The sequence below is a fragment of the Cynocephalus volans genome, chromosome 4 (assembly GCF_027409185.1).
Source record: "Cynocephalus volans isolate mCynVol1 chromosome 4, mCynVol1.pri, whole genome shotgun sequence".
Taxonomy (NCBI): Eukaryota; Metazoa; Chordata; class Mammalia; order Dermoptera; family Cynocephalidae; genus Cynocephalus; species Cynocephalus volans.
This window is the reverse complement of record NC_084463.1, coordinates 153,880,174-153,899,544: the sequence shown is the minus strand read 5'-3', so window position 1 is coordinate 153,899,544 and position 19,371 is coordinate 153,880,174. Positions and strand designations below refer to the sequence as shown.

General features: G+C 37.9%; 1 pseudogene; it reads right to left on the bottom strand.

The window, feature by feature from the left end:
• Nucleotides 1-4,544: 4,544 nt before the first annotated feature.
• On the bottom strand, nt 4,545-5,120 carry LOC134376620 (thyroid transcription factor 1-associated protein 26-like; annotated as a pseudogene).
• Between the last annotated feature and the right edge of the window lie 14,251 nt (nt 5,121-19,371).

Sequence of the window (19,371 nt, the reverse complement as noted above, 5' to 3'; positions counted from 1 at the left end):
CCCTCTGCCACAACCTCAGATCGGGGACCTCCTGCTCCTCAGGTTAGAATATTTGCTGTTACCACCTCACACTGGCCTCAGCTTCTAGTATCTACCTCAATAAAACTTCTTCTCTACCCTCACCATCAAATTTGCTTTTCTAAATCAGAAAACTGCTTTAAAAATCGGGTAAACCCCTCTCCCACTCATTTTTTCAATTGTGGTGAAGTGTACATGCATAACATAAAATCACCTTTTTAACCATGTGTTAGGTGGACAATTCAGCAGCGTTAGTTACACTCATGATGTTATACAACCATCAGAACTATCCATTTCCAGAGCTTTTTTTGCAGTCCCAAACAGAAACTATACCACTGAATAACAATAATCCATCCCCTCTCTCCCTAGCCCCTGGGAATCTCTCTATTCTACCCTCTGGCTCTAAGAATTCACTTATTTTAGGTTCTTAACATAAGTGGTACTATACAGTATTTGTCCTTTTGTGTCCTGCTTATTTCACTTGGCATAATGTTTACAAGCTTCATCCATGTTATAGCATATGTCAGAATTTTTCTTTTTAAGGCACAATAATATTCTATTTTGCATATATGCCACATTTTGTTTATATCGTTCACCTTCTGCTGGACACCTGGGAGGCTTTCACCTTTTAGTTATTATAAATAATGCTGCTATGAACACTGGTATTCAAGTATGTGTTTGAGTCCCACAATAATGGGTAGGAATTGGTATCTCATTGTGATTTTGATTTGCTCTTCCCTAATGATGAGTGAAGTTAAGCTTCTTTGTATGTGTTTATTGGCCATTTGTATGTATACTTCGGAGAAATGTCTGTTCAAGTCCTTTGCTCATTTTTGAATTGTTTTTGTTGGTGCTGTTGTTAATGTTCAGTTGTAGGTGTTCTTTATGTACTCTGTATATTAACATCTTATCAAAAATATGATTTATAAGTATGTTCTCTCATTCTAGGGGTTGTCATTTCACTCTCTTGATAGATGCCCAACATGTTTAAATTTGATAAAGTCTGACTTATCCATTTTTTTATTGTTGTCTGTGCTTTGGACATTATATTCAAGAAAGCATTACCAAATCAAACGCCATGAAAATTTTCCTCTCTGTTTTCTTCTAAGAGTTTTATAGTTTTAGGTCTTATGTTTAGGTCTTTGATCCATTTTGAATTCTTTTTTATATACTGTAAGGTAAGAGTTCAATTTCATTCTTTTGCACGTGGATATACAGTTCTCTCCGCACCTTATTGAAAAGATCGCCCTTTCTCCATTGAATTATCTTGGCAACCTTTCAGAAAATCAGTTAACCATAGGGTTTATTTCTGGGCTCTTTATTCTATTCCGTTGGTTTACATGTCTGTCCTTATGCCAGCACCACACTGTTTCGATTGCTTGGTAGTTTTGTAGTAAGTTTTGAAAGCAGGAAGTGTGTCTCCCTATTTTATTTTTCTTTTTCAAGATTGTTTTGGCTACTTGGGGTCTCTTGAGATTCATATGAATTTTAAGATAGGTTTTTCTATTTCTGCAAAAACATTATTGGAATTCTGATAGGGATTGCATTGAATCTGTAGATCACTTTGGGTAGTATTCGAGTAATACTGCCAATATTAAGTCTTCCAGTCCATGAACATGGGGTATCTTTCCATTTATTTAAGTCTTCTTTAATTTCTTCAGGAAGGCTTTGTAGTTTTCAGTGTGCAAATCTCTTATCTCCCTGGCTACATTTATTCTTAACTCTTTTTTTAAAAATATTTTTGTTCATAAAGTTATCCTCTGTTCTCCACCCCCAACTTTTTCTGTGTCAGCATTGAATCTTAATCTTTTGATTTTTTATTCCAGGCCATCACAACTAGGTCTTAACCTATTATGGTAGTTTCTTTTCTATCTACATTCCCTATCTACCTGTTTCAAGAGAACGCTTCTTATTACACACCATATGTTTTCCAAGCCCAGGAAACAAAGAGCACAAAGGAAGACATATCTCCCCACCGTTCCCAACTGGTAAAATCCTATCACCATTTCACATTACCAGTCTCTAACTCCTGGAATTCAGGTCCTAGGATGTTAACATTTGCAGATGGCACAGAACTACATTGAAAATCCTCCTGATTATATCCAGAGTTAGAGGAACTTGTTGAAAGAATAGTGAACACCACATATCAAGTTATCAAGTGATAACACTTTCAATGACAAAACCCAAAGTAAACAGGGAAAGTTTAAACCAATAAAATAATTGATGGTTCCTAAATAAATGGTTAAACCAAATAACATTTATCGACTTTAGCATGTTCTAAAGATATAAACTAGTTTGCAAAATAAACCAGCCACCTAAAACACAAGAGTTTCCAATATTGAGGGGAAAAAAGAGTAGACAGTTTCCTTACTGAATTTAAAGCCCACTAAAAAAAAATTCTAAGGAGCAATTAATAAACATGAGTATCACAGGGTCAGTAGTCATTGAGAACATTATAGAAGAAAGCAATGATAATGAATATATCAGTAGAAAGCAAAATATATAATAACTTATTCAAGGTATCTACCCAAAATATGTATGCATGTGGACAAAGACCAGAAGGAATGACAGACATGAAAATGGTTTTGGGGTGGTAGAAACATGGGTGATTTATTTCTTACTTCAGAATTTTCTTTAATACAATTGGCATGTTTTTATTTTTATACAATTTAGAAAAAACATGTAAGACATTAGAATTAAAATGAAAAATGAGAAATATAAAAACAAAAAAAATTATAATCTTGCTCCGTTGAATCTCCTTTCTCCCACAAAATTATCAAAATTCTAGACTAGCTAGCAGTTAACAGCTCAGCAGAATGGAGCCTCTCCCAGCTAGCAGCTACCTTTCTCACATTGTAAACTCAGTACAGTGGGTAAAATCACAGACTCAGGAATCTGTATGCACGGGGTGAGATCCCAGCTCCACCAGTTACTAGCCACCATCTGACCTCTGTAGTTTCGAGTTTTTCATAAAAAAATCGGAATTATGGTACCTGTACGTAGGGCCTTCCGGTTCCAAGTAACCGAAAGTGGCTCTGACTGACCTGAGTGAGAAAGGAAAATTAATCATCAGTTCAGTTCTCGTCATCAGTGTTTCACAACCCTTGAGATTCACCTTCCAAAGATCTGATTAGTCTGGTATATGACTCATAACCACCACCACTTGATCAGGGAAGAATAGGGATCTTTGACTGACAGGTCCATTAAAACTCTTCTATGTACATAGTCACAGTCATGTGTTGCTTTACAGGGGAGTTTCAATCTGAGAAATGTGTCGTTAGATGATTTTAGTGTAGTGTGAACATCTTAGAGTGTACTTATACAGATGTAGATGGTAGAGCCTACTACATACTTAGACTATGTAGTATAGCCAATGGCTCCTAGGCTACAAACCTGTACAGCATGTTACTTTACTGACTACTGTGGGCAATTGTAACACAATGATAAGTATTTGTGTATCTAAATATATAAACATAGAAAAGGTACAGTAAAAATATGGTGTAAAAGATAAAAAAAAAATGGTACACTTGTATAGGGCACATACCATGAATGGAGCTTGCAGGACTGAAGTTGCTCTGGGTGAATCAGTAACTAAGTGGTGAGTGAATGTGAAGGCCTCAGACATTACTGTACACTACTGTAGACTTCATGAACACTGTACACTTAGACTACACTAAATTTATTTTTTTAAAAACAGTAATTGCGATACAACGTTAAGACAGCTACAACTTCACTAGGCCATAGGAATTCTTTGGCTCCATTATATTCTTATGGGACCATTGTAATGCGGTCCATTGTTGACCAAAACATTGTTATGTGGCACATGACTGTACTTATCACCTTCAACCACACTATGCAATTTACTTCTTTATTTATTTTATTGTCTATCATCCCGTGTGAAGTTATGAGCCCAGTGAAGGCTGGAATCTTTGTCTGTTTTGATATACACTAAGTGCCTAGAAAAATTCTTCATATAAAGTAGGCACTCAGTAAGTATCCATGAATGAATAGCACAGAAGTCCTACATTTACATTATAGACATTTTATAAAACCCTCAGACAATAAGCAACCACAGTTCCACTGTCTAGAGATAGATACTACTGACATTTTAATGCATATTTCTCCATTGTTATTTTCTATGATTGATTACTTATTCATGAAGGTGTATTTGTCAAGATAAAGAATAGGACATATTTTATATAACAGTTTTCAGCTTGGTTTGTATCCTGAATATTTAGAGAATGGTATGTGGACTTTCATTTCTGCCCAGAGCTCCACACATGTTCGGGTGGGCCTGTCTTTTGGTGGGAGAGGCAGAATTGTTCACAGATAAATATTTCTGCAATAAGGGCCAAGTGAAGATGCATACAAGAAGGATATGTCCAGGTGGAGCCCAGCTGCACATGAGCAGCTACCTAATCCTGCTGGTGGGGCAATGTGCTGGACGTAAGACAGGATGGAGAGATGAGTCCTTGTTGAGAAATAAAAATCACATGGATAACATATTTAGAAGACTGATATAATCATCATACTGTTTTGCAGTCTGCTTTCTTCATTTGACAGTATTTTCGTAAACATACTCTCTTGCTCAATATTTTGAACACTTCCATTTTCTTCTTTTTTGTAGCATCTTTGAGCTTCTCTCTCTTGTTTTCTCTCTGATTCTTGTTTCTTAGCAGCATGCCTAGCTTGTATCTGTTCATATTCTTCTTGTGCTTTTTGATTTGATGTTTTCTTTTTCTCTTTCTTTGGAATAGTACAGGAGTTTACTGTTTTGCTACATTATTTTCTAGCTGAGGCTGGTCAATGCTACACTGTTCCTCAGGCAAAGTCTGGTCAACTTGCTCTGACAAAGGCTGCTCAACTTTTCTTAGTTGTTTCCTGAGTCTTTCCTCTTCAGCTAAGTAGAGATGTTTCAGATGATCTGGATACTGATCTGTGAACTGGGATTCCTGTGATGTTTGAACTATTTTTTTCTTCCTTAGTTTCTTGTAATTTTGCTGAATCTTCAGTTTTCTTTGAAATGCAAAGCCTTGTCCTTTGTGAATGCTCCCCACGAAGGCTTGTGGATGGTTAGGCTGCCATGTCCTCTGTTTCACATTTTATTACTGAATCTGACTGGAAAAAAACCCTTCACCGTACCTCCCCAAAGCTCCAATCCACTACCTCGCTGCCGGCCTCACCGGCCAACGTTCTCCCCTGAAGCTCAGCATTTTTGCTCAACGTTCCTTTGAGTGGGTATCACGTAACTTATTTAACCACTGCCCTGTGGTTGGACATTTAAGTATTTTTCTGACTTTTCACTTTTTTGAATATCATTGTGATTATTCTCCTGTTTTCAAGTCTTTGTGAATAGTGACAGTTATTTCCTTAGATTACATTTTAAGATTTAAAATTGAGAATCATGAATGGTTAATATTTTGTTCTAGAAATGTGTAAGATCCAGGCTTTATGAAGCCCATCTCAATAGTCTAAGTTATCTTCCTTTTACAGATGAGGAGACCAAAGTTCAATATGTGATTTATTCAAGGTCATTTAGCTAAGACAGTGGCAGACGATCTGCACCCCCTGGTCTGACTCCAGTTCCACTGCTAGCTCAAATCTGCCTTAAAACTGCTGAGGTTTCTGGCAAACTCTTTCTCAGGACGTGGGCCAGGAGAGCAGCTTCCTTGTGGGCTCCCTTCCCATCTGTAGGGCTGCTACGCTTGCCAGTTGCCTTGAGCACCTGCCAGTTCCAGACCAGCCTGTATTGCATCAGCCTTTAGGATCAGCTCTGAAGTCTCTCTAGAGCTCACCTCAGATTCATGCAGTGCACAGGGCTAGGGCTGGACCCAAACTCTTTTGCTTCCTCCATCAGGAACATCTTCCACCTGACAGAAAGTAGTCACTATGAAGGACTCCAGCAGGGACTTCTCCAAGTCAATTACCCTGATGCATCTAGTCTGTGGATCAAAACAGAAAGGTTTATCTTTATATGTCACTGCCTCAGGGCTGTCCGGGTACAGCTCAGTTCTGACATCCCATATTACCCAGTGTTAGTCACAGGGTAACTTCTGAAACACGCAGCCTGGCCTCTGGCAGAAAGGCGGACTTTCTGAATGGCAGCAATGAATTCTGGTTTCACAGGTGCTGAGTCCATGCTAATCAGCTTTAGGCTTTTCAGGCTGCATTTCAGGGTGACCCCATTCCCCTCTGATTTGGGGCCCCTCACTGCTAGCTAGCCTTGAATGTCCTTCCATCCTTCGAGGCTTTGCAGGTTCATCATAGGATCACGGTGGAGTAGAGGACAGGGTGAGCCATTAGGGCATGGCCCCACTTTCACAAAGGGTCTCAAACTTGAGCTCCTGGTATTATCTCCCAATGAGGGATATATGAAGGGACTCTGACAGAAGTGAAGGAAAACATTCCCCATAAAAGTCATACATTGCCAAGAATCCACTCTAAATTAATGCTTTATAATTCCTGTACTGATCTTGTGAGTAGGACAATTGTACTGTACGGTATTTTTGGTTATTACAGCATAAATTTATAAAATATACACATTTTATAGCTATTTTAATCTTTATCTATGTTTTGGTTTGAATTTTTTAATATACCTTGCATCACAAAAAGTGGCCATGAGCTGGCCATCTTTGAACCTCTATGAGGCCCTGAAACTCTTGCTCAGGGCAGGGCATTGGGACTGCAGGCCTGGGTGACTGTCGGGGCCTAATGCAGCCCACCCTCTACATTTTGTCATGGTGTGTCAAGGGTCTCTGGTATGCTCCTTTCATGTCAATGTCCTTCATTAACCCTTAGAAATGTGAGACCAGGATGCAGCAGCTACCTTAGAACAAGGGGGTATACAGCTGGTGGCAGAAGCATCTACCCATAAAATCTGGAAGCTGCTTAGGGATCCTCAGGAGACCTACCTTTGCAAGATCTCTTGGAGGACTTTGGAGAGACCTAAAGTTCAAAGGGTCGCTCTACCTCTAACCTAGGTTAAAATCAACCCGTTAAAAGTTACCTTGAGTCAATTACTAAACACTTCCACACTTCTGCATGACAGTGTATTCGTTGTCTCAGTTCAGCAGGGAACTCACCAAAAGCCCTTTTCACTCTCAAACCTGAGGGTAGTTTTTTGCCAGGGCCTTCTCTGCTGGCTTCTGAAATGACAGGAGGACTCATGGGTTGGGGTTTATTCAGGAATACCTGTTTTGTCTCAAAGTTCCTAGTGATTTTCTTGGTGGTCCAAAGGAGCAGCTTGACTCTCAATTCACGAGCTTTGGTGATCGAGTAGATTATGTACTTATGGACGGTCAGGGAGGGGTAACTCAGACAGTCAGAGAACGCTGGAATGCCGGTGACTTTAGATGTGGTTGTACCTCTCTGTGACAGAAAAATGCTGTTCCAACTTACCAGTGGCAGGTAACAAGGCATAGAAGGGCCATAGATGCAATTTCCTTTGGGTCAAAAAGATTGATAGTGCCAATTTTAGTGTGTCACGTAGAGCTTGAGACAAACAACAGCCTGCCCTTATAGAAAAACTTAAAACATTAGAGTGGAATTCTGAGGACTTCACAGGGGAAGAAAGTGATGTATGGGGACTTCGTAAAGAGGACAAATCATTATAGATTGTTCTGGGGAGGTGATGAGGTTTCAGTGACTCCTGAGAAATAGAAAAGTGGGATACTGTCTTCGCTAGATCAGGGATTTGGGAAGATGTGGGCTGTACAGGACATGCTTCTTTGACGTGGGGCATACTAGAAAATTTTAGAGCTCTATAGCTCTCTGATATGTTCTGGTCCTCTTAGAGTTTAAAGAAGCAGAAACATTATAGGCTATACTACTCTATTAGTCTGTTTTGTGTTGCTATAACAGAATACCTGAGACTGGTAATTCATAAAAGAACAGAGGTTTATTTGGCTTGTAATTCTGAGACAGAAGCATCTGGCATATGCTTCAGGCTGCTTCTACTCATGGTGGAAAGTGGCAGGCGACCAGTGGGTATAAGCAGATCACATGGCAAGAGGAAGCAAGAGAGAGAAAGAGGGAGATGCCAGGATCTTTTAAACAACCAGCTCTCATGGGAACTAATAGAGTGAGAACTTACTCACTATCCCCCAAGGAGACCTGTGACTTCTTACCATAGTAAATGACATTGGGGAAAGGGAAATAATCAAAGCTTTCAGGGACTACTAGACACTGGATCTGAATTGACATTGATTCCAGAAGACCTGAAACATCACAGTGGCCCTCCAGTTACAATAGGGGCTAATGAGGGTCCAATGATTAATGGAGTCTTAGCCCAGGTCTGACTCACTGTGGGTTCAGTGGATCCCCAAACCCATCCTTGGGTTATTTCCCCAGTTCCAGAATGTATAATTGGAATAGATATACTTAGCAGCTGGCAGAATCCCCACATTAGCTCCCTGACCTGTGGAGTGAGGACAATTATGGTGGGAAAGGCCAAATGGAAGCCATTAGAACTGCCTCTACCTAGGAAAAGAGTAAATCAAAAACAATACTACATCCCTGGAGGGATTGCAGAGATTAGTGCTACTATCAAGGACTTGAAAGAGGCAGGGGTAGTGATTCCCACCACATTCCCATTCAACTCTCCTATTTGGCCTGTGAAGAAGATAGATGGATCTCAGAGGATGAAAGTGGATTATCATAAGCTTAAACAAGTGGTGACTCCAATTGCAGCTGCTGTACCAGTTGTGGTTTCATTGCTTGAACAAATTAAGACATCTCTGGGTACACTGCCACATTGGTGATCAGATTTCCACATGAGTTCTGGGACGACAATACATCCAAACTCCATCAACTACAAAGCAATAGGGGACCTTCTGTGTTGCTCCTAAATATTTTCTTCCCTAATTCTTTCTTTCCTTGTTCCCTATTTTTCTTCCCCAAACTTAGCTTTCATTATTTGTCTGGTTGCTCATAACGAATGAGCCATGCATTTTTAAAATTTGTGTCCTGTAACTGTGAGTAAAAGAAGCACCCTGCTACCTTCATTCTTTGGGATGCAACTGATCTCAGCCCCTGCCCATCTTTTCTCTAAGAGAGGAGAATCAGAAAGGAGGTTGATTAGAAATTGCCTGTCTCAATCTCCCATTTTCACGTGAAGAAACTAAGTCCCAGAAAGTGGACACATGATTCCACAGTTAAGCACAAAACTGAGACAAGCACCCAGACTCTCTGAATCCCACGACACTCTTCCTTATTTTGCAAGATGCTGGCTCCCACTTTGAGATGCATTTTGCATGCTGTGGCTTCAGAAAACACCTTCAACATCTCATTATGAGCCTCTTCCTCTTGAGGCTTTAGTTGAATTAATTGGCACAATTATTTATTCTGGGTCTGTTTTTTTCCTCTCCCTCTAGCCTGATCCCGGTTTGAATAACTTGAAAAACATCTTCATCTTACGTCAAGGGAATATTTGATTAACCCATCCTCAAATATGTATTCTGTCTTCTCTAACCCAAGACATTTTTTTTTTTATTTTAGTTATCACCAGAAAATTTGGAAGATTAAGTAACCATCAGAAAATTGAAATACAACAAGCTGTACTTTTTGGAGCAAGAGACCAAAGGTGTTTTTCCTCATTGTGCTTAGCTTTCTTTTTAAAAACCACTTTATTAAGATATGATTGGCATATCAAAAGCTGTACATATTTAATGTATAAAATGATGAGTTTGGAGAAAAATACACAGTCCACAATCTATACGATAAACATGTTGATGGAGTTTGGATGTGTTGTCCCCTCCAAAACTCATGTGGAAATTTGATCTCCAATGTGGCAGTGTTGGAAACTGATTGAGTCATGGGGGCGGATCCCTCATGAATGAATTAATGTTCTCCCTGGGGAGGGGGGATTAATGAGTGAGTTCTTGCTCTATTAGTTCCTGTGAGAGCTCATTGCTTAAAAAGACCCTGGTACCTTCTTTCTTGCTCTTGCTTCCTCTCTCTTGCTTCTGCTCGCCATGTGATCTGCTTGTACCCGTCAGCTGCCTGCCACTTTCCGCCATGAGGAGAAGCAGCCTGAGGCCTGTGCCAGATGCAGCTGTCCCAGAATCATAAGCCAAATAAACCTCTTTTCCTTATAAATTACCCAGTCTCAGGTATTTCTGTTACAGCAACACAAAACGGACTAAAACACATGTCCATAATCTTTAAAGTTTTCTCCTGCCCTCTCTATTTATTATTATTACTATTATTATTAATAGTAATTGTGTGTGTGTGTGTGTGTGTGTGTGTGTGTGTGTGTGTGTGTGTGTGTGTTTTACTTACCAAATTGGTAGGAGACTTCTCTCTGGTGCTATTGAGGTACTTTGTGAATTGTTATGTAGAAGTCTGATTGCACACAGGCTTGAATGTTAGCAAGATAGCAGAATAGGACTTTCCAGTGCTCATTTCCCCACAGACATCAATTTAAGAACTATCTATGTACAAAAATAACTTCACACGAAGTAAGGAAACTAAGTGAGAGATCATAGCATCTGCGTGTAACAGAGAAATAAGAAAAGAGGCATTGAAGAGCACAGTTTTGCAGTCTCCATGTCCTCCATCCCCCAACCCCAGGCATCACAGCTCTGAGACAGATACCTCTCTGTGGGGGAAGGGAAAGGAAGTGAGCACCAGACTTTGCCTCTGATCCCAACACTGACCTGCCCCAGTAAAACCCAGTGCCAGGCAGGCTTCCTTGGCCACAAACTCCAGGCTGGTACTCACGGACTGACCCAGACTGGATGCCACAGCCCAGGCTCCAGTCTTGCCTGGTGGACTTGGTTTTCAGGTGTACCCCAGTGACAGGTTAGAGTTAAGGTCCAGTGATCCCTTCCCTATTCTTCCCACACACAGAGAGTGTCTCTCTTTGTGCCACATACCTGCAAAAGCAACAGAACAAAACAGGAGAAGATGAAGCTTTTCTTTGAGATAGGGTCTTAGATGTGACATAGAAAATAAAGCCAAGAGTTAGGAGGACTTGACAGGATGGATCCAGGCCTTCCAGGATAGCTTGCTGGACTGTTCATTGGAGAATGTGCTGCAAAAGAGCCCAGTAACGGTCCACAAAAATCCAAGTTAATAGCTGGATCATTAGGAACTGGCTCCCCTGATAGTCAGATTTTTTTTTAATTCATGCTATTTTTCTCATTATACTTTTCATTTCATACCACACCATTTATTTGACATCTATTACATATCAGATTTGTGTTAAGTATGCAGAATTCAAGGGTGAATATGATATGACCACGGCCTTCAAGTTAAATTTTGAAGGATACAGAGATGCATAGTACATTCATAATAGGACACATGATCTGATAGATGGATGCACATGATGGTGTGGGATCACAAGGGAGAAATGCATTACCTGTAAGAAGTGGTGGAGAGACTCACACAAGAATAAATATCTGGTCTGTGTCTTGATAGATACATAAAGTATTTTTCTGGTAAAATAAAGAGAGAATAAGGGCAATTTAAAAAAGCAGAGTGAATGCTTGAAAGTGTGGCAGTTTATATCATACCTACTGAACTGCAAAACTACTAGAAGAAAAGCTCCATGACATTGGTCTGGGCAATGAAAGCAAAAATAGACAAATAGGATAACATTAAACTAAAAAGTTTTCATACTTTTCTGCAAAGGAAACAACCAATAGGGTGAATAGTCAACCCCTGAAATGGGAGAAAATATTTGTAAACCATATATCTGATAAGGGGTCCATATCCAAAATATATAAGGAGCTCATGCAACTCAATAGCAAGAAAACAAACAACTAATTAAAAAAACAGGCAAAGAAGCTGAATGTATGTTTCTTAAAAGAAGATATACAAATGGCCAACAGGTATATGAAAAAATGCTCAATGTCAAAAATCGTCAGGGAAATGCAAATTTAAAACACAATGATATATTACATCATATCTTTCAGAATTACTGTTACCAAGACGATGAAACATAAGTGCTGGCGAGGATGTGGGGAAAAAGGAATTCGAGGACACTGTTTGTAGAAATGTAAATTTGTACAGCCCTTATGGAAAACAGTATGAAGGATCCTCAAACAATTAACAATAGAACTACCATATGATCCAGCCATCCCACTAATGGGTATATATCCAAAGGAAATGAAATCAATATGTTGAGGAGATATTTGCACTTCCATGTACATTACAGAATTATTCACAAGAGCCAAGGTATGGAATCAGCCTAAGTCCCCATCAACAGGTTTATGGATGAAGAAAATGTGATATATGCACAATAGAATACAGTTCAGCCTTTCCAAGGAAAGAAACTATGTCATTTGCAACAACATGCATAAACCTGGATGATGTTATAATAAGTGAAATAAACCAAGCACAGAAAGACAAATACCACATGATCTCAGTTTTATGTGGAATCTGAAAAGTGAGAAACTCATGTAAGTAGAGAGTAGAACAGTGGTTACCAGGGGCTTGGGGTGGGGAATGACAGTTAGGGAGATCTTGGTCACAGGTTGCAAAACTTCAGTTTCTTAGAAGGAATGCATTCAGGAGATCTGTTGCACAACATGCTGACTATAGTTAGTAAAAATGTACGAGGGCATTTCAAAAAGTTCATGGAAGAATAGAATTAAAATAAAATACAAATCTTTCCATAAACTTTTTGAAGTGCTCCCATATTATATTATTAAAACTATAATAAAAAAACCACACTTTATTGAATGAATGAATGAATGAATAAATAAATAAATAAATAAATAAATAAATAAATAAATAAATAAATAAATAAATAAATACACACTTTAGAGCAATTCTACTTGGCAGATATCTACAGAACATTCCACACAATTACAGATTATACATACTCCTCACCAGTTCATGGAATATTCTCCAGGATAGACCACATGCTAGGTCACAAATCAAGCCTCAACAAATTCTTAAAAATTGAAATCATTTCAAATGTCTTTTCAGACCACAATATATTAAAACTAGAAATCAACAACAAGCAAAACTCTAGAAACTATACAAACACATGGAAATTAAACAACATGCTCCTGAATGACACGTGGGTCCAAGAACAAATTAAACAGGAAACCAAAAATTTCTTTAAACTAATGAAAATAAGGAAGCATTATACCAAAATATGTGGGATGCCACAAAAGCAGTTCTAAGAGGGAAGTTTATTGCATTAAATGCTTACATCAAAAGAATAGAAAGTTTTCAAATTAACAACCTAGCACTATACCTCAAAGAATTAGAAAAACGAGAACAATCCAATTCCAAATATAGTAGATGCAAAGAAATAATTAAGATCATAGCAGAACTAAATGAAACAGCAACAGAAAAAACAATGCAAAAGATCAATCAAACAAAAAGTTGGTTTTTTGAGAAGATAAATAAAATAGACAAACCATTAGCCAGACTAACAAAAAAAAAAAGAAGAGAGAAGACCCAAATAACAAAAATTAGAGAGGAAAAAAGAGACATAACAACCAATACTACAGAAATACAAAGAATCATTAAAGACTATTATGAACAACCATACAACAACAAATTTGAAAACCTGGAGGAAACTGATAAATCTCTGAATGCATACAAACTACCTAGACTAAACCAAGAAGAAATAGAAAACCTGAACAGATCAATAATAAGGAAAGAGATTGAAGCACTAATCAGAAGTCTTCCAATAAAGATAAGCCCAGGACCAGATGGCTTATACTGCTGAATTCTACCAAACATTTAAAGAGGAATTAATAGCAATTCTTTTCAAATTATTCAAAAAAATTGAAACAGAGGCCATTCTCCCAGACTCATTCTATGAGGCCAGTATCATTCTGATACCAAAACCAGACAAAGATTAAACAAAAAAAGAAAACTACAGGACAAAATTCTTGGTGAACCTAGACACGAAAATCCTCAACAAAATATTAGCAAACAGAATACACCAACACATCAAGAAAACTATACATCATGATCAAGGGGAATTCATCCCAGGGATGCAAGGATGGTTCAACATACACAAATCAATAAATGTGATACACCACATCAACAAAATCAAGGACAACAACCATATAATTTTCTCAATAGATGCAGAAAAAGCATTTGACAAAATTCAACATCCCTTCATGATAAAGACTCTCAGCAAATTAGGTATAGAAGGAAAGTATCTCAACATAATAAAAGCCATATATGACAAACCCTCTGCCAATATCATCCAGAATGGGGAAAAGTTGAAAGCTTTCCTCCTGAGAACAGGAACAAGACAAGGGTGTCCACTCTCACCACTCCAATTCAGTACAGTACTGGAATTACAGCCAAGCAATCAGGCAAGACAAAGAAATAAAGGGCATCCAGGTTGCAAAGGACAAAGTCGAACTGTTCCTGTTTGCAGATGACATGATCCTATACATAGAACAACCTAAAATCTCTACAAAATAAACTCTTAGAGTTGATAAATGACTTCAGTAAAGTTGTGGGATACAAAATCAACATGCAAAAATTGATAATTTTTATACAACAACAATGAACTAGCAGAAAAAGAAATCAAGGAAGCAAGCCATTTATAATAGTCACACACACACATGGAAAATACCTAGGAATCAACTTAACCAAGGAGGTGAAAGATCTCTACAATGAAAACAACAAATCACTGTTGAAAGAAATTAAAGAGGACACAAAAAGATGGAAAGATGTTCCTTGCTCTTGGATTGCAAGAATTAATGTTGTGAAAATGTCCATACTACCCAAAGTGATCTACAGATTCAATGCAATCTCCATCAAAATACCAATGACATTTTTCACAGAAATAGAAAAAAGACTCCTAACATTCATATGGAACAATAAAAGACCCCGAAAAGCCAAAGCAATCTTGAACTAAAAAAAATAAAACTGTAGGCATAACACTGCCTGACTTCAAACTATACTACAAGGCTATAGTTACCAAATCAGCATTGTACTGGCATAAAAACAGACACTCAGACCAATGGAACAGAATAGAGAACCCAGAAATGAACTCACAAACCTACAGCCAACTGATCTTTGACAAAGGCAACAAGAACATATATTGGGGGAAAAACTGCCTCTTCAATAAATGGTTCTGGGAAAACTAGACATCCATATGCAGAAGAATGAAACTAGACCTAGACCTCTCACCATACACTAAAATCAACTCAAAATGGATTAAAGACTTAAATATAAGACCTAAAACTGTAAAGCTCCTAAGACAAAGCTCAGGGAAAACACTTCAGGGAGTAGGACTGGGCAAGGACTTCATGAATATGACCCCCAAAGCACAGGCAACTAAAGGAAAAATAGACAAATGAGATTAAATCAAACTACAAAGCTTCTGCACAGCAAAAGAAAATTAACAGAGCAAAAAGACAACCTACAGAGTGGGATAAAGTATTTGCAAACTATATATTTAACAATGGTTTAATATCCTTAATATACAAGGAACTAAACAACTACACAGTAAAATAATAATAATAATAATAATAATAATCCGATTAAAAAATGGCCAAAGGAACTGAATAGGTATCTCTCAAAGGAAGATATACAAATGGCCAACAGACACATGAAAAAATGCTCAATTTCACTCAGCATCAGGGAAATGCAAATCAAAACCACATTAATACAGCATCTCACCCCAGTTAGATTGGCTATAATCAAAAAGACAGAGAACAACAATTGCTGGTGAGGATGTGGAGATAAGGGAACCCTCCTACACTGCTAGTGGGACTGTAAATTGGTGCAGCTGTTATGGAAAATGGTATGGGGATTCTTTAAACAACTTCAGATAGAACTGCCATATGATCCAGCAGTTCCACTGTTGGGTATATACCCAAAGGGATGGAAAACATCATGTTGAAGAGATACCTGCACCCCCATGTTTATTGCAGATCTATTTATAATAGACAAGAGTTAGAATCAACCTAAATGTCCATCATCAGATGACTGGGTAAGGAAAAAAATGTGGTATATCTACACAATGGAATATTACTCTGCCATAAAAAAAGAATGAAATATTGCTATTTGCAGCAACATGGATGAACTCAGAGAAAATCATATTAAGTGAAATAAGCCAGGCACAGAAAGAAATACCATATGTTCTCACTCATAAGTGGGAGCTAAAGTAGTAAACATAAATAAAATAAATAAAGAAAGAGACAACATTCACAATAATACATTGATCTTTCAAAAGGACAACTGAGGTTACGAGATGCAGGAAGGCAGGGGGAGGGAGGAATGCGTAAAAAGCCACAAATAGCAATGATAGTGTACATTACTGAATATAATAATTATTCTGAAGTAAGCATCACATATTGCACACGAGTATTGATGTTCAACTCTGTACCCCACAGATATGTACAATCAAATTTGTTACAATAAAAAAATGCTAAGAAAATACATTTTTGAGTGTTTTCACTGAAAAAAATGAAAAGTATGTGAAGTAATGCATATGTTAATTAGATCAATTGAACCCTTCCATAATGTATATGTATTTCAAAACACCATGTTTAACACAATAAATATATATGATTTTTATTTGTCAAATAATAAATTAGTTAATAATTTTTTTTAAAAGTCACTAAGAGAAAAAAAGAAGAAAAACAGCTTGGCTTGAGAGTCCCAGTTTTGGAAACCAGAAACTAAATATTAGTTTTTTCTTCTCTTTGCATTCCCTTTCCAGCAAGAGACATATCTCTCCCAATCTGTGGATGCTCTAGATTAATAATATTTGAAAAATATTTCATATAACCTGAAACCCTGCAAACAAACTTGCAGGGTTGGTATAATTGTCCCTATTTCACAGAAAAAAGAAGCTGAGATTTAGATTAATTTGTGGGAAGTCACACAGATAATTATGTGGCAGAGGTATGCTTGAATAAACGACTGAATGAATGGAAGTCCTGAATACATATTTAAATCAAATGAACAACAAATGAATGAATACCAAATGTATTGCTATTATATAAAGATACATTGTTGCATAAGAGACTTTAGAACTCAGCTTGGGAATACAGAGTAACTGTTACGAACTGAATTGTGTCTCCCCAAAATTTGTATGTTGAAGGTTTAACCCCCAATGTGACTGTATTTGGAGACTGAACCTTTGGGTAGGTAACTAAGGTTGAATGAGGTTATAAGGGTGGGGCCTTATCCCGTGGGACCAATGTCCTTTGGGGTACAGAAGAGACACCAGAGATCTCTTTCTCCCCAAGTGCACAGAGAAAAGGCCATGTGAGGACATAATGAGGAGGTGGCTGTCTTCAAGCCAGGGAGAGAGCCTCACCAGAAACCAACTCTGGACTTCTCTCCAGAACTATGAAAAAAAATATTTTTGTTGTTTAAGCCACCCAGCCTATGATATTTCGTTATGGTATCCAAAGCAAACTAATACAATGAATCTTCAAAAAGTTCATGGAAAGATTCATATTACCTTTTAATTCTATTTTTCCATGAACTTTTTGAAGTACCCTGATGTAATAACTACAGGAAATTCTAGAAGCCCAGGAAGCAAAAAGTACAACGATAGACTCCTCAGAACAGCACTTTACCAAGCACGTTTCTGTCATTGCATCACCTACTCAGGAATCAATATCTATAGTGGAAAGCCCCTGATTGGCTGATATTGCCTGCATACCAAGGACTTGGAGAGTAAATCATTTTCTTGAATAAGAATGTGGCATTATTAGGAAGAAAGAATGGATGATGGGCAACCAGATAATAAATACCACCCTGGCATCATGGCAGAGAAAATACTACTAATAAAATAATAAATACCACCTTGGCATCATGACAGAGATAATACTAATACTTTTAAAACATGCAATAGGTTCCAGAAAGTGTGCTTAGTGCCTCCCATTCATTATTTCATTTCATCCTCACAACATCCCTGGAATGTAGACAGTATTATTGTTTGTATGTTATAACTTTGTAAATCGGTGCTAGGGGGATTTAAATTGCTTGCTCAAAGTCACACAGATTGTAAGTTGCAGAACCTAGACTGGAACCCAGGCCCAATCATTCAAAGCTCTTGGTCATAACTATTATCTTATCTTGCATCTCTACAGTAGTGGGCAGGGAGGCCCACGGAAGGACGGAAGGATGCAGCACTCTCCAGTCCAAGTTCCTGACAGTTTACTTGCGAATCTCCCATAAATATTGAACCCTAAATATTGTGGACCTCAATATATTTTTTTTCTTAGCCAGCTTGATTCAAAAGTGTTCTTTTACTTCCCACCCCCTGAGTCAAGTGCTGTCTTATACTTTTGGCACTTCATTAATAATTGCATAAAAAATACCACTGAATATTTATTTATCTATTTTTACCTTCCATGGTCTCTCAGGAAATTCAGGCTTTTACATCAACAAGGAAACTGGCAGATAACGTGGTCTCAAACAGCTGATGGCAATCAGAAGCAGAAGAAATGTTAGCCATTGTCATTCAAAGCCTGTAGTCATGCAACTTGGGGACATCTTTGAATTTCTGTTAGTTACAGTCTCACTGTCCGCTAATTGAATATCCATAAGCATATTTAAAAGACTTCCTTGGTAAATAGCAAATTCTTCCTCATGAAGCATGAGAGGAGGATGGAGATGGGGCTGGCATCTAATAATTCTTACTGAAGAATTTAGTCTTAAGAAACATCAAGGAAAAATAGGATTAGGAGAACTGAATTTAGAAAGAGTGAGCCTACCGACCACTGAGCCCTGTCAAAAGTAAGCACATTCATAAATATAGAGAGCCCTTTGGTTTTATATTCACTACAATAACATGATAAAGTCTTCAAGTGAAATAACTGTTACCAATTGGCATCTTATTTACATTTAAATTATTAATATTTCTAGTAGATCAATCTAGAGACTACATGTCAATCTTCTCCTTCTGTCTCAATCGATCACCAAATTTTGTCAATTCTATCTTTGAACTATCTCAAATCTATCCACCTCTTTCCATCTCAGTGGGCTATTGCACTAGCTCCGGTGGCCATCATCACTTGTGTGTGTCCCTCTAACAGACATCCTATTCCACACCATGTTTCTCCAGTCCCAACTTCCCAATGGCTTGCCAACACCTGCTTACACGCTGGCAATCCTTTTCCACCTGGTACCTATTTACTTCTGTATTCTATGGTAGTTAGGAAGAATACATCCAGGAACCACACATTAGCAATTATGTCCCTTACATGTCTGGAGTTTCTAGAAGAGTCTAAATGTCACGTAACACAATTCTTTCTAAGGTGGGCAATTCAATTGTACAAACTTTATAAGCTATTTTTATAAAATGCAATACTCAGTATAGGATACAAAACTGTGTGATCTCAACTATCCACAGTGTGATCTCAATTATGCAAAAAATTATATATTGACTGGTAGGAAATAGACCAA